Below are 19,491 nucleotides of genomic sequence, written 5' to 3' on the forward strand. Positions count from 1 at the left end.
CCCAGGAGAGTTCCAAATGTGTGTGGGTAGAATATATATCCCACGGGGGTAAAATTGAAAAAGTTGAAAAAAATTTTTTTTTGGACTGTCATTTTTTCAGCGTTTATCAGACTTTCAGATAGGGGAAATGTCAGTGCGCGTTCCAATTTCAGTTCCAGAGCGATTCGCCCGATGAGTCCTTCATATTTAGTCGTTTTCAGCGAATTTTCTGAATTTTTGAAAATTTCACTTTTTTGTGAAAATATCCACTAAATGAGGGAATAATATGTGTGAGGGTACCCCAGGAGAGTTCCAAATGTGTGTCCGTAGAATATATATCCCACGGGAGTAAAATTGAAAAAAGTTGAAAAAAAATTATTTTTGGACTTAGTCATTTTTATGACGTTTATCAAACTTTCAGATAGGGAAAATGTCAGTGAGTGTTCCGATTTCAGTTCCAGAGCGATTCGCCCGATGAGTCCTTCATATTTAGTCGTTTTCAGCCAATTTTCTGAATTTTTGAAAATTTCACTTTTTTGTGAAAATATCCACTAAATGAGGGAATAATATGTGTGAGGGTACCCCAGGAGAGTTCCAAATGTGTGTGGGTAGAATATATATCCCACGGGGGTAAAATTGAAAAAAGTTGAAAAAAAAATTTTTTTGGACTTAGTCATTTTTATGGCGTTTATCAGACTTTCAGATAGGGGAAATGTCAGTGAGTGTTCCGATTTCAGTTCCAGAGCGATTCGCCCGATGAGTCCTTCATATTTAGTCGTTTTCAGCCAATTTTCAGAATTTTTGAAAATTTCACTTTTTTGTGAAAATATCCACTAAATGAGGGAATAATATGTGTGAGGGTACCCCAGGAGAGTTCCAAATGTGTGTGGGTAGAATATATATCCCAGAGGGGTAAAATTGAAAAAAGTTGAAAAAATTTTTTTTTTGGACTTAGTCATTTTTTCAGCGTTTATCAGACTTTCAGATAGGGGAAATGTCAGTGAGCGTTCCAATTTCAGTTCCAGAGCGATTCGCCCAATGAGTCCTTCATATTTAGTCGTTTTCAGCCAATTTTCAGAATTTTTGAAAATTTCACTTTTTTGTGAAAATATCCACTAAATGAGGGAATAATATGTGTGAGGGTACCCCAGGAGAGTTCCAAATGTGTGTGGGTAGAATATATATCCCACGGGGGTAAAATTGAAAAAAGTTAAAAAAAAAATTTTTTGGACTGTCATTTTTTCAGCGTTTATCAGACTTTCAGATAGGGGAAATGTCAGTGAGCCTTCCGATTTCAGTTCCAGAGCGATTCGCCCGATGAGTCCTTCATATTTAGTCATTTTCAGCCAATTTTCTGAATTTTTGAAAATTTCACTTTTTTGTGAAAATATCCACTAAATGAGGGAATAATATGTGTGAGGGTACCCCAGGAGAGTTCCAAATGTGTGTGGGTAGAATATATATCCCACGGGGGTAAAATTGAAAAAAGTTGAAAAAAATTTTTTTTGGACTGTCATTTTTTCAGCGTTTATCAGACTTTCAGATAGGGGAAATGTCAGTGAGCCTTCCGATTTCAGTTCCAGAGCGATTCGCCCGATGAGTCCTTCATATTTAGTCATTTTCAGCCAATTTTCTGAATTTTTGAAAATTTCACTTTTTTGTGAAAATATCCACTAAATGAGGGAATAATATGTGTGAGGGTACCCCAGGAGAGTTCCAAATGTGTGTGGGTAGAATATATATCCCACGGGGGTAAAATTGAAAAAAGGTGAAAACATTTTTTTTTGGGACTTAGTCATTTTTTCAGCGTTTATCAGACTTTCAGAGAGGGGAAATGTCAGTGAGCGTTCCGATTTCAGTTCCAGAGCGATTCGACGATGTGTCATTCATATTTAGTCGCTTTCAGCCAATTTTCAGAATTTTTGAAAATTTCACTTTTTTGTGAAAATATCCACTAAATGAGGAAGTAATATGTGTGAGGGTACCCCAAGAGAGTTCCAAATGTGTGTGGGTAGAATATATATCCCATGGGGGTAAAATTGAAAAAAGTTGAAAAAAAAATGTTTTGGGACTTAGTCATTTTTTCAGCATTTATCAGACTTTCAGATAGGTGAAATGTCAGTGAGCGTTCCGATTTCAGTTCCAGAGCGATTCGCCCGATGAGTCATTCATATTTAGTCATTTTCAGCCAATTTTCTGAATTTTTGAAAATTTCACTTTTTTGTGAAAATATCCACTAAATGAGGGAATAATATGTGTGAGGGTACCCCAGGAGAGTTCCAAATGTGTGTGGGTAGAATATATATCCCACGGGGGTAAAATTGAAAAAAGGTGAAAACATTTTTTTTTGGGACTTAGTCATTTTTTCAGCGTTTATCAGACTTTCAGGGAGGGGAAATGTCAGTGAGCGTTCTGATTTCAGTTCCAGAGCGATTCGACGATGTGTCATTCATATTTAGTCGCTTTCAACCAATTTTCAGAATTTTTGAAAATTTCACTTTTTTGTGAAAATATCCACTAAATGAGGAAGTAATATGTATGAGGGTACCCCAAGAGAGTTCCAAATGTGTGTGGGTAGAATATATATCCCATGGGGGTAAAATTGAAAAAAGTTGAAAAAAAAATGTTTTGGGACTTAGTCATTTTTTCAGCATTTATCAGACTTTCAGATAGGTGAAATGTCAGTGAGCATTCCGATTTCAGTACCAGAGCGATTCGACGATGAGTCATTCATATTTAGTTATTTTCAGCCAATTTTCAGAATTTTTGAAAATTTCACTTTTTTGTGAAAATATCCACTAAATGAGGAAGTAATATGTGTGAGGGTACCCCAGGAGAGTTCCAAATGTGTGTGGGTAGAATACATATCCCACGGGGGTAAAATTGAAAAAAGTTGAAAAAAAAATTTTTTTGGACTTAGTCATTTTTTCAGCGTTTATCAGACTTTCAGATAGGGGAAATGTCAGTGAGCCTTCCGATTTTAATTCCAGTGCGATTCGCCCGATGAGTCCTTCATATTTAGTCGTTTTCAGCCAATTTTCAGAATTTTTGAAAATTTCACTTTTTTGTGAAAATATCCACTAAATGAGGGAATTATATGTGTGAGGGTACCCCAGGAGAGTTCCAAATGTGTGTGGGTAGAATATATATCCCACGGGGGTAAAATTGAAAAAAGTTGAAAAAAATTTTTTTTGGACTGTCATTTTTTCAGCGTTTATCAGACTTTCAGATAGGGGAAATGTCAGTGAGCCTTCCGATTTCAGTTCCAGAGCGATTCGCCCGATGAGTCCTTCATATTTAGTCATTTTCAGCCAATTTTCTGAATTTTTGAAAATTTCACTTTTTTGTGAAAATATCCACTAAATGAGGGAATAATATGTGTGAGGGTACCCCAGGAGAGTTCCAAATGTGTGTGGGTAGAATATATATCCCACGGGGGTAAAATTGAAAAAAGGTGAAAACATTTTTTTTTGGGACTTAGTCATTTTTTCAGCGTTTATCAGACTTTCAGAGAGGGGAAATGTCAGTGAGCGTTCCGATTTCAGTTCCAGAGCGATTCGACGATGTGTCATTCATATTTAGTCGCTTTCAGCCAATTTTCAGAATTTTTGAAAATTTCACTTTTTTGTGAAAATATCCACTAAATGAGGAAGTAATATGTGTGAGGGTACCCCAAGAGAGTTCCAAATGTGTGTGGGTAGAATATATATCCCATGGGGGTAAAATTGAAAAAAGTTGAAAAAAAAATGTTTTGGGACTTAGTCATTTTTTCAGCATTTATCAGACTTTCAGATAGGTGAAATGTCAGTGAGCGTTCCGATTTCAGTTCCAGAGCGATTCGCCCGATGAGTCATTCATATTTAGTCATTTTCAGCCAATTTTCTGAATTTTTGAAAATTTCACTTTTTTGTGAAAATATCCACTAAATGAGGGAATAATATGTGTGAGGGTACCCCAGGAGAGTTCCAAATGTGTGTGGGTAGAATATATATCCCACGGGGGTAAAATTGAAAAAAGGTGAAAACATTTTTTTTTGGGACTTAGTCATTTTTTCAGCGTTTATCAGACTTTCAGGGAGGGGAAATGTCAGTGAGTGTTCTGATTTCAGTTCCAGAGCGATTCGACGATGTGTCATTCATATTTAGTCGCTTTCAACCAATTTTCAGAATTTTTGAAAATTTCACTTTTTTGTGAAAATATCCACTAAATGAGGAAGTAATATGTATGAGGGTACCCCAAGAGAGTTCCAAATGTGTGTGGGTAGAATATATATCCCATGGGGGTAAAATTGAAAAAAGTTGAAAAAAAAATGTTTTGGGACTTAGTCATTTTTTCAGCATTTATCAGACTTTCAGATAGGTGAAATGTCAGTGAGCGTTCCGATTTCAGTACCAGAGCGATTCGACGATGAGTCATTCATATTTAGTTATTTTCAGCCAATTTTCAGAATTTTTGAAAATTTCACTTTTTTGTGAAAATATCCACTAAATGAGGAAGTAATATGTGTGAGGGTACCCCAGGAGAGTTCCAAATGTGTGTGGGTAGAATACATATCCCACGGGGGTAAAATTGAAAAAAGTTGAAAAAAAAATTTTTTTGGACTTAGTCATTTTTTCAGCGTTTATCAGACTTTCAGATAGGGGAAATGTCAGTGAGCCTTCCGATTTTAATTCCAGAGCGATTCGCCCGATGAGTCCTTCATATTTAGTCGTTTTCAGCCAATTTTCAGAATTTTTGAAAATTTCACTTTTTTGTGAAAATATCCACTAAATTATCGAATAATATGTGTGAGGTTACCCCAGTAGAGTTCCAAATTTGTGTGGGTTGAATATATATTCCACGGGGGTAAAATTGAAAAAAGTTGAAAAAAATTTTTTTTGGACTTAGTCATTTTTCCGGCGTTTATCAGACTTTCAGATAGGGGAAATGTCAGTGAGCGTTCCAATTTCAGTTCCAGAGTAATTCACCCAATGAGTCCTTCATATTTAGTCGTTTTCAGCCAATTTTCAGAATTTTTGAAAATTTCACTTTTTTGTGAAAATATCCACTAAATGAGGGAATAATATGTGTGAGGGTAACCCAGGAGAGTTCCAAATGTGTGCTGGTAGAATATATATCCCACGGGGGTAAAATTGAAAAAAGTTGAAAAAATATTTTTTTTGGACTTAGTCATTTTTCCGGCGTTTATCAGATTTTCAGATAGGGGAAATGTCAGTGAGCCTTCCGATTTCAATTCCAGAGCGAATCGCCCGATAAGTCCTTCATATTTAGTTGTTTTCAGCCAATTTTCAGAATTTTTGAAAATTTCACTTTTTTGTGAAAATATCCACTAAATGAGGGAATAATATGTGTGAGGGTACCCCAGGAGAGTTCCAAATGTGTGTGGGTAGATTATATATCCCACGGGGGTAAAATTGAAAAAAGGTGAAAACATTTTTTTTTGGGACTTAGTCATTTTTTCAGCGTTTATCAGACTTTCAGAGAGGGGAAATGTCAGTGAGCGTTCCGATTTCAGTTCCAGAGCGATTCGACGATGTGTCATTCATATTTAGTCGCTTTCAGCCAATTTTCAGAATTTTTGAAAATTTCACTTTTTTGTGAAAATATCCACTAAATGAGGAAGTAATATGTGTGAGGGTACCCCAAGAGAGTTCCAAATGTGTGTGGGTAGAATATATATCCCATGGGGGTAAAATTGAAAAAAGTTGAAAAAAAAATGTTTTGGGACTTAGTCATTTTTTCAGCATTTATCAGACTTTCAGATAGGTGAAATGTCAGTGAGCGTTCCGATTTCAGTACCAGAGCGATTCGACGATGAGTCATTCATATTTAGTTATTTTCAGCCAATTTTCTGAATTTTTGAAAATTTCACTTTTTTGTGAAAATATCCACTAAATGAGGAAGTAATATGTGTGAGGGTACCCCAGGAGAGTTCCAAATGTGTGTGGGTAGAATACATATCCCACGGGGGTAAAATTGAAAAAAGTTGAAAAAAAAATTTTTTTGGACTTAGTCATTTTTTCAGCGTTTATCACACTTTCAGATAGGGGAAATGTCAGTGAGCCTTCCGATTTTAATTCCAGAGCGATTCGCCCGATGAGTCCTTCATATTTAGTCGTTTTCAGCCAATTTTCAGAATTTTTGAAAATTTCACTTTTTTGTGAAAATATCCACTAAATGAGGGAATAATATGTGTGAGGGTACCCCAGGAGAGTTCCAAATGTGTGTGGGTAGAATATATATCCCACGGGGGTAAAATTGAAAAAAGTTAAAAAAAAATTTTTTTGGACTGTCATTTTTTCAGCGTTTATCAGACTTTCAGATAGGGGAAATGTCAGTGAACGTTCCAATTTCAGTTCCAGAGCGATTCGCCCGATGAGTCCTTCATATTTAGTCGTTTTCAGCGAATTTTCTGAATTTTTGAAAATTTCACTTTTTTGTGAAAATATCCACTAAATGAGGGAATAATATGTGTGAGGGTACCCCAGGAGAGTTCCAAATGTGTGTGGGTAGAATATATATCCCACGGGGGTAAAATTGAAAAAGTTGAAAAAAATTTTTTTGGGGACTTAGTCATTTTTCCGGCATTTTTCAGACTTTCAGATAGGGGAAATGTCTGTGAGCCTTCCGATTTCAATTCCAGAGCAATTCGCCCGATGAGTCCTTCATATTTAGTCGTTTTCAGCCAATTTTCTGAATTTTTTAAAATTTCACTTTTTTGTGAAAATATCCACTAAATGAGGGAATAATGTGTGTGAGGGTACCCCAGGAGAGTTCCAAATGTGTGTCCGTAGAATATATATCCCACGGGAGTAAAATTGAAAAAAGTTGAAAAAAAATTTTTTTTGGACTTAGTCATTTTTATGACGTTTAGCAAACTTTCAGATAGGGAAAATGTCAGTGAGTGTTCCGATTTCAGTTCCAGAGCGATTCGCCCGATGAGTCCTTCATATTTAGTCGTTTTCAGCCAATTTTCTGAATTTTTGAAAATTTCACTTTTTGGTGAAAATATCCACTAAATGAGGGAATAATATATGTGAGGGTACCCCAGGAGAGTTCCAAATGTGTGTGGGTAGAATATATATCCCACGGGGGTAAAATTGAAAAAAGTTGAAAAAAAAATTTTTTTGGACTTAGTCATTTTTATGGCGTTTATCAGACTTTCAGATAGGGGAAATGTCAGTGAGCGTTCCAATTTCAGTTCCAGATCGATTCGCCCAATGAGTCCTTCATATTTAGTCGTTTTCAGCCAATTTTCTGAATTTTTGAAAATTTCACTTTTTTGTGAAAATATCCACTAAATGAGGGAATAATATGTGTGAGGGTACCCCAGGAGAGTTCCAAATGTGTGTGGGTAGAATATATATCCCACGGGGGTAAAATTGAAAAAGTTGAAAAAAATTTTTTTTTGGACTGTCATTTTTTCAGCGTTTATCAGACTTTCAGATAGGGGAAATGTCAGTGAGCGTTCCGATTTCAGTTCCAGAGCAATTCGCCCGATGAGTCCTTCATATTTAGTCGTTTTCAGCGAATTTTCTGAATTTTTGAAAATTTCACTTTTTTGTGAAAATATCCACTAAATGAGGGAATAATATGTGTGAGGGTACCCCAGGAGAGTTCCAAATGTGTGTCCGTAGAATATATATCCCACGGGAGTAAAATTGAAAATAGTTGAAAAAAAATTTTTTTTGGACTTAGTCATTTTTATGACGTTTATCAAACTTTCAGATAGGGAAAATGTCAGTGAGTGTTCCGATTTCAGTTCCAGAGCGATTCGCCCGATGAGTCCTTCATATTTAGTCGTTTTCAGCCAATTTTCTGAATTTTTGAAAATTTCACTTTTTTGTGAAAATATCCACTAAATGAGGGAATAATATGTGTGAGGGTACCCCAGGAGAGTTCCAAATGTGTGTGGGTAGAATATATATCCCACGGGGGTAAAATTGAAAAAAGTTGAAAAAAAAATTTTTTTGGACTTAGTCATTTTTATGGCGTTTATCAGACTTTCAGATAGGGGAAATGTCAGTGAGCGTTCCAATTTCAGTTCCAGAGCGATTCGCCCAATGAGTCCTTCATATTTAGTCGTTTTCAGCCAATTTTCAGAATTTTTGAAAATTTCACTTTTTTGTGAAAATATCCACTAAATGAGGGAATAATATGTGTGAGGGTACCCCAGGAGAGTTCCAAATGTGTGTGGGTAGAATATATATCCCACGGGGGTAAAATTGAAAAAAGTTAAAAAAAAAATTTTTTGGACTGTCATTTTTTCAGCGTTTATCAGACTTTCAGATAGGGGAAATGTCAGTGAGCCTTCCGATTTCAGTTCCAGAGCGATTCGCCCGATGAGTCCTTCATATTTAGTCATTTTCAGCCAATTTTCTGAATTTTTGAAAATTTCACTTTTTTGTGAAAATATCCACTAAATGAGGGAATAATATGTGTGAGGGTACCCCAGGAGAGTTCCAAATGTGTGTGGGTAGAATATATATCCCACGGGGGTAAAATTGAAAAAAGTTGAAAAAAATTTTTTTTGGACTGTCATTTTTTCAGCGTTTATCAGACTTTCAGATAGGGGAAATGTCAGTGAGCCTTCCGATTTCAGTTCCAGAGCGATTCGCCCGATGAGTCATTCATATTTAGTCATTTTCAGCCAATTTTCTGAATTTTTGAAAATTTCACTTTTTTGTGAAAATATCCACTAAATGAGGGAATAATATGTGTGAGGGTACCCCAGGAGAGTTCCAAATGTGTGTGGGTAGAATATATATCCCACGGGGGTAAAATTGAAAAAAGTTGAAAAAAATTTTTTTTGGACTGTCATTTTTTCAGCGTTTATCAGACTTTCAGATAGGGGAAATGTCAGTGAGCCTTCCGATTTCAGTTCCAGAGCGATTCGCCCGATGAGTCATTCATATTTAGTCATTTTCAGCCAATTTTCTGAATTTTTGAAAATTTCACTTTTTTGTGAAAATATCCACTAAATGAGGAAGTAATATGTGTGAGGGTACCACAGGAGAGTTCCAAATGTGTGTGGGTAGAATACATATCCCACGGGGGTAAAATTGAAAAAAGTTAAAAAAAAATTTTTTTGGACTGTCATTTTTTCAGCGTTTATCAGACTTTCAGATAGGGGAAATGTCAGTGAGCCTTCCGATTTCAGTTCCAGAGCGATTCGCCCGATGAGTCCTTCATATTTTGTCATTTTCAGCCAATTTTCTGAATTTTTGAAAATTTCACTTTTTTGTGAAAATATCCACTAAATGAGGGAATAATATGTGTGAGGGTACCCCAGGAGAGTTCCAAATGTGTGTGGGTAGAATATATATCCCACGGGGGTAAAATTGAAAAAAGTTGAAAAAAATTTTTTTTTGGACTGTCATTTTTTCAGCGTTTATCAGACTTTCAGATAGGGGAAATGTCAGTGAGCGTTCCGATTTCAGTTCCAGAGCGATTCGCCCGATGAGTCCTTCATATTTAGTTGCTTTCAGACAATTTTCAGAATTTTTGAAAATTTCACTATTTTGTGAAAATATCCACTAAATGAGGGAATAATATGCGTGAGGGTACCCCAGGAGAGTTCCAAATGTGTGTGGGTAGAATATATATCCCACGGGGGTAAAATTGAAAAAAGTTAAAAAAATATTTTTTTTGGAGTTAGTCATTTTTCCGGCGTTTATCAGACTTTCAGATAGGGGAAATATCAGTGAGCCTTCCGATTTCAATTCCAGAGCAATTCTCCCGATGAGTCCTTCATATTTAGTCGTTTTCAGCCAATTTTCAGAATTTTTGAAAATTTCACTTTTTTGTGAAAATATCCACTAAATGAGGGAATAATATGTGTGAGGGTACCCCAAGAGAGTTCCAAATGTGTGTGGGTAGAATATATATCCCACAGGGGTAAAATTGAAAAAAGTTGAAAAAATTTTTTTTGGGACTTAGTCATTTTTTCAGCGTTTATCAGACTTTCAGATAGGGGAAATGTCAGTGAACGTTCCAATTTCAGTTCCAGAGCGATTCGCCCGATGAGTCCTTCATATTTAGTCGTTTTCAGCGAATTTTCTGAATTTTTGAAAATTTCACTTTTTTGTGAAAATATCCACTAAATGAGGGAATAATATGTGTGAGGGTACCCCAGGAGAGTTCCAAATGTGTGTGGGTAGAATATATATCCCACGGGGGTAAAATTGAAAAAGTTGAAAAAAATTTTTTTTTGGACTGTCATTTTTTCAGCGTTTATCAGACTTTCAGATAGGGGAAATGTCAGTGAGCGTTCCGATTTCAGTTCCAGAGCGATTCGCCCGATGAGTCCTTCATATTTAGTTGTTTTCAGACAATTTTCAGAATTTTTGAAAATTTCACTATTTTGTGAAAATATCCACTAAATGAGGGAATAATATGCGTGAGGGTACCCCAGGAGAGTTACAAATGTGTGTGGGTAGAATATATATCCCACAGGGGTAAAATTGAAAAAAGTTGAAAAAATTTTTTTTGGGACTTAGTCATTTTTTCAGCGTTTATCAGACTTTCAGATAGGGGAAATGTCAGTGCGCGTTCCAATTTCAGTTCCAGAGCGATTCGCCCGATGAGTCCTTCATATTTAGTCGTTTTCAGCGAATTTTCTGAATTTTTGAAAATTTCACTTTTTTGTGAAAATATCCACTAAATGAGGGAATAATATGTGTGAGGGTACCCCAGGAGAGTTCCAAATGTGTGTCCGTAGAATATATATCCCACGGGAGTAAAATTGAAAAAAGTTGAAAAAAAATTTTTTTTGGACTTAGTCATTTTTATGACGTTTATCAAACTTTCAGATAGGGAAAATGTCAGTGAGTGTTCCGATTTCAGTTCCAGAGCGATTCGCCCGATGAGTCCTTCATATTTAGTCGTTTTCAGCCAATTTTCTGAATTTTTGAAAATTTCACTTTTTTGTGAAAATATCCACTAAATGAGGGAATAATATGTGTGAGGGTACCCCAGGAGAGTTCCAAATGTGTGTGGGTAGAATATATATCCCACGCGGGTAAAATTGAAAAAAGTTGAAAAAAAAATTTTTTTGGACTTAGTCATTTTTTTGGCGTTTATCAGACTTTCAGATAGGGGAAATGTCAGTGAGTGTTCCGATTTCAGTTCCAGAGCGATTCGCCCGATGAGTCCTTCATATTTAGTCGTTTTCAGCCAATTTTCAGAATTTTTGAAAATTTCACTTTTTTGTGAAAATATCCACTAAATGAGGGAATAATATGTGTGAGGGTACCCCAGGAGAGTTCCAAATGTGTGTGGGTAGAATATATATCCCACAGGGGTAAAATTGAAAAAAGTTGAAAAAAATTTTTTTTTGGACTTAGTCATTTTTTCAGCGTTTATCAGACTTTCAGATAGGGGAAATGTCAGTGAGCGTTCCAATTTCAGTTCCAGAGCGATTCGCCCAATGAGTCCTTCATATTTAGTCGTTTTCAGCCAATTTTCAGAATTTTTGAAAATTTCACTTTTTTGTGAAAATATCCACTAAATGAGGGAATAATATGTGTGAGGGTACCCCAGGAGAGTTCCAAATGTGTGTGGGTAGAATATATATCCCACGGGGGTAAAATTGAAAAAAGTTAAAAAAAAATTTTTTTGGACTGTCATTTTTTCAGCGTTTATCAGACTTTCAGATAGGGGAAATGTCAGTGAGCCTTCCGATTTCAGTTCCAGAGCGATTCGCCCGATGAGTCCTTCATATTTAGTCATTTTCAGCCAATTTTCTGAATTTTTGAAAATTTCACTTTTTTGTGAAAATATCCACTAAATGAGGGAATAATATGTGTGAGGGTACCCCAGGAGAGTTCCAAATGTGTGTGGGTAGAATATATATCCCACGGGGGTAAAATTGAAAAAAGTTGAAAAAATATTTTTTTTGGACTTAGTCATTTTTCCGGCGTTTATCAGACTTTCAGATAGGGGAAATGTCAGTGAGCCTTCCGATTTCAATTCCAGAGCGAATCGCCCGATAAGTCCTTCATATTTAGTCGTTTTCAGCCAATTTTCAGAATTTTTGAAAATTTCACTTTTTTGTGAAAATATCCACTAAATGAGGGAATAATATGTGTGAGGGTACCCCAGGAGAGTTCCAAATGTGTGTGGGTAGAATATATATCCCACGGGGGTAAAATTGAAAAAAGGTGAAAACATTTTTTTTTGGGACTTAGTCATTTTTTCAGCGTTTATCAGACTTTCAGGGAGGGGAAATGTCAGTGAGCGTTCTGATTTCAGTTCCAGAGCGATTCGACGATGTGTCATTCATATTTAGTCGCTTTCAGCCAATTTTCAGAATTTTTGAAAATTTCACTTTTTTGTGAAAATATCCACTAAATGAGGAAGTAATATGTATGAGGGTACCCCAAGAGAGTTCCAAATGTGTGTGGGTAGAATATATATCCCATGGGGGTAAAATTGAAAAAAGTTGAAAAAAAAATGTTTTGGGACTTAGTCATTTTTTCAGCATTTATCAGACTTTCAGATAGGTGAAATGTCAGTGAGCGTTCTGATTTCAGTTCCAGAGCGATTCGCCCGATGAGTCCTTCATATTTAGTCGTTTTCAGCCAATTTTCAGAATTTTTTAAAATTTCACTTTTTTGTGAAAATATCCACTAAATGAGGGAATAATATGTGTGAGGGTACCCCAGGAGAGTTCCAAATGTGTGTGGGTAGAATATATATCCCACGGGGGTAAAATTGAAAAAGTTGAAAAAAATTTTTTTTTGGACTGTCATTTTTTCAGCGTTTATCAGACTTTCAGATAGGGGAAATGTCAGTGAGCGTTCCGATTTCAGTTCCAGAGCGATTCGCCCGATGAGTCCTTCATATTTAGTTGTTTTCAGACAATTTTCAGAATTTTTGAAAATTTCACTATTTTGTGAAAATATCCACTAAATGAGGGAATAATATGCGTGAGGGTACCCCAGGAGAGTTACAAATGTGTGTGGGTAGAATATATATCCCACAGGGGTAAAATTGAAAAAAGTTGAAAAAATTTTTTTTGGGACTTAGTCATTTTTTCAGCGTTTATCAGACTTTCAGATAGGGGAAATGTCAGTGCGCGTTCCAATTTCAGTTCCAGAGCGATTCGCCCGATGAGTCCTTCATATTTAGTCGTTTTCAGCGAATTTTCTGAATTTTTGAAAATTTCACTTTTTTGTGAAAATATCCACTAAATGAGGGAATAATATGTGTGAGGGTACCCCAGGAGATTTCCAAATGTGTGTCCGTAGAATATATATCCCACGGGAGTAAAATTGAAAAAAGTTGAAAAAAAATTTTTTTTGGACTTAGTCATTTTTATGACGTTTATCAAACTTTCAGATAGGGAAAATGTCAGTGAGTGTTCCGATTTCAGTTCCAGAGCGATTCGCCCGATGAGTCCTTCATATTTAGTCGTTTTCAGCCAATTTTCTGAATTTTTGAAAATTTCACTTTTTTGTGAAAATATCCACTAAATGAGGGAATAATATGTGTGAGGGTACCCCAGGAGAGTTCCAAATGTGTGTGGGTAGAATATATATCCCACGGGGGTAAAATTGAAAAAAGTTGAAAAAAAAATTTTTTTGGACTTAGTCATTTTTATGGCGTTTATCAGACTTTCAGATAGGGGAAATGTCAGTGAGCGTTCCAATTTCAGTTCCAGAGCGATTCGCCCAATGAGTCCTTCATATTTAGTCGTTTTCAGCCAATTTTCAGAATTTTTGAAAATTTCACTTTTTTGTGAAAATATCCACTAAATGAGGGAATAATATGTGTGAGGGTACCCCAGGAGAGTTCCAAATGTGTGTGGGTAGAATATATATCCCACGGGGGTAAAATTGAAAAAAGTTAAAAAAAAAATTTTTTGGACTGTCATTTTTTCAGCGTTTATCAGACTTTCAGATAGGGGAAATGTCAGTGAGCCTTCCGATTTCAGTTCCAGAGCGATTCGCCCGATGAGTCCTTCATATTTAGTCATTTTCAGCCAATTTTCTGAATTTTTGAAAATTTCACTTTTTTGTGAAAATATCCACTAAATGAGGGAATAATATGTGTGAGGGTATCCCAGGAGAGTTCCAAATGTGTGTGGGTAGAATATATATCCCACGGGGGTAAAATTGAAAAAAGTTGAAAAAATATTTTTTTTGGACTTAGTCATTTTTCCGGCGTTTATCAGACTTTCAGATAGGGGAAATGTCAGTGAGCCTTCCGATTTCAATTCCAGAGCGAATCGCCCGATAAGTCCTTCATATTTAGTCGTTTTCAGCCAATTTTCAGAATTTTTGAAAATTTCACTTTTTTGTGAAAATATCCACTAAATGAGGGAATAATATGTGTGAGGGTACCCCAGGAGAGTTCCAAATGTGTGTGGGTAGAATATATATCCCACGGGGGTAAAATTGAAAAAAGGTGAAAACATTTTTTTTTGGGACTTAGTCATTTTTTCAGCGTTTATCAGACTTTCAGGGAGGGGAAATGTCAGTGAGCGTTCTGATTTCAGTTCCAGAGCGATTCGACGATGTGTCATTCATATTTAGTCGCTTTCAGCCAATTTTCAGAATTTTTGAAAATTTCACTTTTTTGTGAAAATATCCACTAAATGAGGAAGTAATATGTATGAGGGTACCCCAGGAGAGTTCCAAATGTGTGTGGGTTGAATATATATTCCACGGGGGTAAAATTGAAAAAAGTTGAAAAAAATTTGTTTTGGGACTTAGTCATTTTTTCAGCATTTATCAGACTTTCAGATAGGTGAAATGTCAGTGAGCGTTCTGATTTCAGTTCCAGAGCGATTCGCCCGATGAGTCCTTCATATTTAGTCGTTTTCAGCCAATTTTCAGAATTTTTGAAAATTTCACTTTTTTGTGAAAATATCCACTAAATGAGGGAATTATATGTGTGAGGGTACCCCAGGAGAGTTCCAAATGTGTGTGGGTAGAATATATATCTCACGAGGGTAAAATTGAAAAAAATTGAAAAAAAAATTTTTTTGGACTTAGCCATTTTTTCAGCGTTTATCAGACTTTCAGATAGGGGAAATGTCAGTGAGCCTTCCGATTTTAATTCCAGAGCGATTCGCCCGATGAGTCCTTCATATTTAGTCGTTTTCAGCCAATTTTCAGAATTTTTGAAAATTTCACTTTTTTGTGAAAATATCCACTAAATGAGGGAATAATATGTGTGAGGGTACCCCAGGAGAGTTCCAAATGTGTGTGGGTAGAATATATATCCCACGGGGGTAAAATTGAAAAAAGTTAAAAAAAAAATTTTTTGGACTGTCATTTTTTCAGCGTTTATCAGACTTTCAGATAGGGGAAATGTCAGTGAGCCTTCCGATTTCAGTTCCAGAGCGATTCGCCCGATGAGTCCTTCATATTTAGTCATTTTCAGCCAATTTTCTGAATTTTTGAAAATTTCACTTTTTTGTGAAAATATCCACTAAATGAGGGAATAATATGTGTGAGGGTACCCCAGGAGAGTTCCAAATGTGTGTGGGTAGAATATATATCCCACGGGGGTAAAATTGAAAAAAGTTGAAAAAAATTTTTTTTGGACTGTCATTTTTTCAGCGTTTATCAGACTTTCAGATAGGGGAAATGTCAGTGAGCCTTCCGATTTCAGTTCCAGAGCGATTCGCCCGATGAGTCCTTCATATTTAGTCATTTTCAGCCAATTTTCTGAATTTTTGAAAATTTCACTTTTTTGTGAAAATATCCACTAAATGAGGGAATAATATGTGTGAGGGTATCCCAGGAGAGTTCCAAATGTGTGTGGGTAGAATATATATCCCACGGGGGTAAAATTGAAAAAAGTTGAAAAAATATTTTTTTTGGACTTAGTCATTTTTCCGGCGTTTATCAGACTTTCAGATAGGGGAAATGTCAGTGAGCCTTCCGATTTCAATTCCAGAGCGAATCGCCCGATAAGTCCTTCATATTTAGTCGTTTTCAGCCAATTTTCAGAATTTTTGAAAATTTCACTTTTTTGTGAAAATATCCACTAAATGAGGGAATAATATGTGTGAGGGTACCCCAGGAGAGTTCCAAATGTGTGTGGGTAGAATATATATCCCACGGGGGTAAAATTGAAAAAAGGTGAAAACATTTTTTTTTGGGACTTAGTCATTTTTTCAGCGTTTATCAGACTTTCAGGGAGGGGAAATGTCAGTGAGCGTTCTGATTTCAGTTCCAGAGCGATTCGACGATGTGTCATTCATATTTAGTCGCTTTCAGCCAATTTTCAGAATTTTTGAAAATTTCACTTTTTTGTGAAAATATCCACTAAATGAGGAAGTAATATGTATGAGGGTACCCCAGGAGAGTTCCAAATGTGTGTGGGTTGAATATATATTCCACGGGGGTAAAATTGAAAAAAGTTGAAAAAAATTTGTTTTGGGACTTAGTCATTTTTTCAGCATTTATCAGACTTTCAGATAGGTGAAATGTCAGTGAGCGTTCTGATTTCAGTTCCAGAGCGATTCGCCCGATGAGTCCTTCATATTTAGTCGTTTTCAGCCAATTTTCAGAATTTTTGAAAATTTCACTTTTTTGTGAAAATATCCACTAAATGAGGGAATTATATGTGTGAGGGTACCCCAGGAGAGTTCCAAATGTGTGTGGGTAGAATATATATCTCACGAGGGTAAAATTGAAAAAAATTGAAAAAAAAATTTTTTTGGACTTAGTCATTTTTTCAGCGTTTATCAGACTTTCAGATAGGGGAAATGTCAGTGAGCCTTCCGATTTTAATTCCAGAGCGATTCGCCCGATGAGTCCTTCATATTTAGTCGTTTTCAGCCAATTTTCAGAATTTTTGAAAATTTCACTTTTTTGTGAAAATATCCACTAAATGAGGGAATTATATGTGTGAGGGTACCCCAGGAGAGTTCCAAATGTGTGTGGGTTGAATATATATTCCACGGGGGTAAAATTGAAAAAAGTTGAAAAAAAATTTTTTTGGGACTTTGTCATTTTTTCAGCGTTTATCAGACTTTCAGAGAGGGGAAATGTCAGAGAGCATTCCGATTTCAGTTCCAGAGCGATTCGCCCGATGAGTCCTTCATGTTTAGTCGTTTTCAGCCAATTTCCAGAATATTTGAAAATTTCACTTTTTTGCGAAAATATCCACTAAATTATCGAATAATATGTGTGAGGTTACCCCAGTAGAGTTCCAAATTTGTGTGGGTTGAATATATATTCCACGGGGGTAAAATTGAAAAAAGTTGAAAAAAATTTTTTTTGGACTTAGTCATTTTTCCGGCGTTTATCAGACTTTCAGATAGGGGAAATGTCAGTGAGCGTTCCAATTTCAGTTCCAGAGTAATTCACCCAATGAGTCCTTCATATTTAGTCGTTTTCAGCCAATTTTCAGAATTTTTGAAAATTTCACTTTTTTGTGAAAATATCCACTAAATGAGTTAATAATATGTGTGAGGGTAACCCAGGAGAGTTCCAAATGTGTGCTGGTAGAATATATATCCCACGGGGGTAAAATTGAAAAAAGTTGAAAAAATATTTTTTTTGGACTTAGTCATTTTTCCGGCGTTTATCAGACTTTCAGATAGGGGAAATGTCAGTGAGCCTTCCGATTTCAATTCCAGAGCGAATCGCCCGATAAGTCCTTCATATTTAGTTGTTTTCAGCCAATTTTCAGAATTTTTGAAAATTTCACTTTTTTGTGAAAATATCCACTAAATGAGGGAATAATATGTGTGAGGGTACCCCAGGAGAGTTCCAAATGTGTGTGGGTAGAATATATATCCCACGGGGGTAAAATTGAAAAAAGGTGAAAACATTTTTTTTTGGGACTTAGTCATTTTTTCAGCGTTTATCAGACTTTCAGAGAGGGGAAATGTCAGTGAGCGTTCCGATTTCAGTTCCAGAGCGATTCGACGATGTGTCATTCATATTTAGTCGCTTTCAGCCAATTTTCAGAATTTTTGAAAATTTCACTTTTTTGTGAAAATATCCACTAAATGAGGAAGTAATATGTGTGAGGGTACCCCAAGAGAGTTCCAAATGTGTGTGGGTAGAATATATATCCCATGGGGGTAAAATTGAAAAAAGTTGAAAAAAAAATGTTTTGGGACTTAGTCATTTTTTCAGCATTTATCAGACTTTCAGATAGGTGAAATGTCAGTGAGCGTTCCGATTTCAGTACCAGAGCGATTCGACGATGAGTCATTCATATTTAGTTATTTTCAGCCAATTTTCTGAATTTTTGAAAATTTCACTTTTTTGTGAAAATATCCACTAAATGAGGAAGTAATATGTGTGAGGGTACCCCAGGAGAGTTCCAAATGTGTGTGGGTAGAATACATATCCCACGGGGGTAAAATTGAAAAAAGTTGAAAAAAAAATTTTTTTGGACTTAGTCATTTTTTCAGCGTTTATCACACTTTCAGATAGGGGAAATGTCAGTGAGCCTTCCGATTTTAATTCCAGAGCGATTCGCCCGATGAGTCCTTCATATTTAGTCGTTTTCAGCCAATTTTCAGAATTTTTGAAAATTTCACTTTTTTGTGAAAATATCCACTAAATGAGGGAATAATATGTGTGAGGGTACCCCAGGAGAGTTCCAAATGTGTGTGGGTAGAATATATATCCCACGGGGGTAAAATTGAAAAAAGTTAAAAAAAAATTTTTTTGGACTGTCATTTTTTCAGCGTTTATCAGACTTTCAGATAGGGGAAATGTCAGTGAACGTTCCAATTTCAGTTCCAGAGCGATTCGCCCGATGAGTCCTTCATATTTAGTCGTTTTCAGCGAATTTTCTGAATTTTTGAAAATTTCACTTTTTTGTGAAAATATCCACTAAATGAGGGAATAATATGTGTGAGGGTACCCCAGGAGAGTTCCAAATGTGTGTGGGTAGAATATATCTCCCACGGGGGTAAAATTGAAAAAGTTGAAAAAAATTTTTTTGGGGACTTAGTCATTTTTCCGGCATTTTTCAGACTTTCAGATAGGGGAAATGTCTGTGAGCCTTCCGATTTCAATTCCAGAGCAATTCGCCCGATGAGTCCTTCATATTTAGTCGTTTTCAGCCAATTTTCTGAATTTTTTAAAATTTCACTTTTTTGTGAAAATATCCACTAAATGAGGGAATAATGTGTGTGAGGGTACCCCAGGAGAGTTCCAAATGTGTGTCCGTAGAATATATATCCCACGGGAGTAAAATTGAAAAAAGTTGAAAAAAAATTTTTTTTGGACTTAGTCATTTTTATGACGTTTAGCAAACTTTCAGATAGGGAAAATGTCAGTGAGTGTTCCGATTTCAGTTCCAGAGCGATTCGCCCGATGAGTCCTTCATATTTAGTCGTTTTCAGCCAATTTTCTGAATTTTTGAAAATTTCACTTTTTGGTGAAAATATCCACTAAATGAGGGAATAATATGTGTGAGGGTACCCCAGGAGAGTTCCAAATGTGTGTGGGTAGAATATATATCCCACGGGGGTAAAATTGAAAAAAGTTGAAAAAAAAATTTTTTTGGACTTAGTCATTTTTATGGCGT

This window comes from Phyllobates terribilis, unplaced genomic scaffold (assembly GCF_046119375.1).
Source record: "Phyllobates terribilis strain yellow unplaced genomic scaffold, ASM4611937v1 Scaffold_41__1_contigs__length_11206878, whole genome shotgun sequence".
NCBI classification, from domain to species: domain Eukaryota; kingdom Metazoa; phylum Chordata; class Amphibia; order Anura; family Dendrobatidae; genus Phyllobates; species Phyllobates terribilis.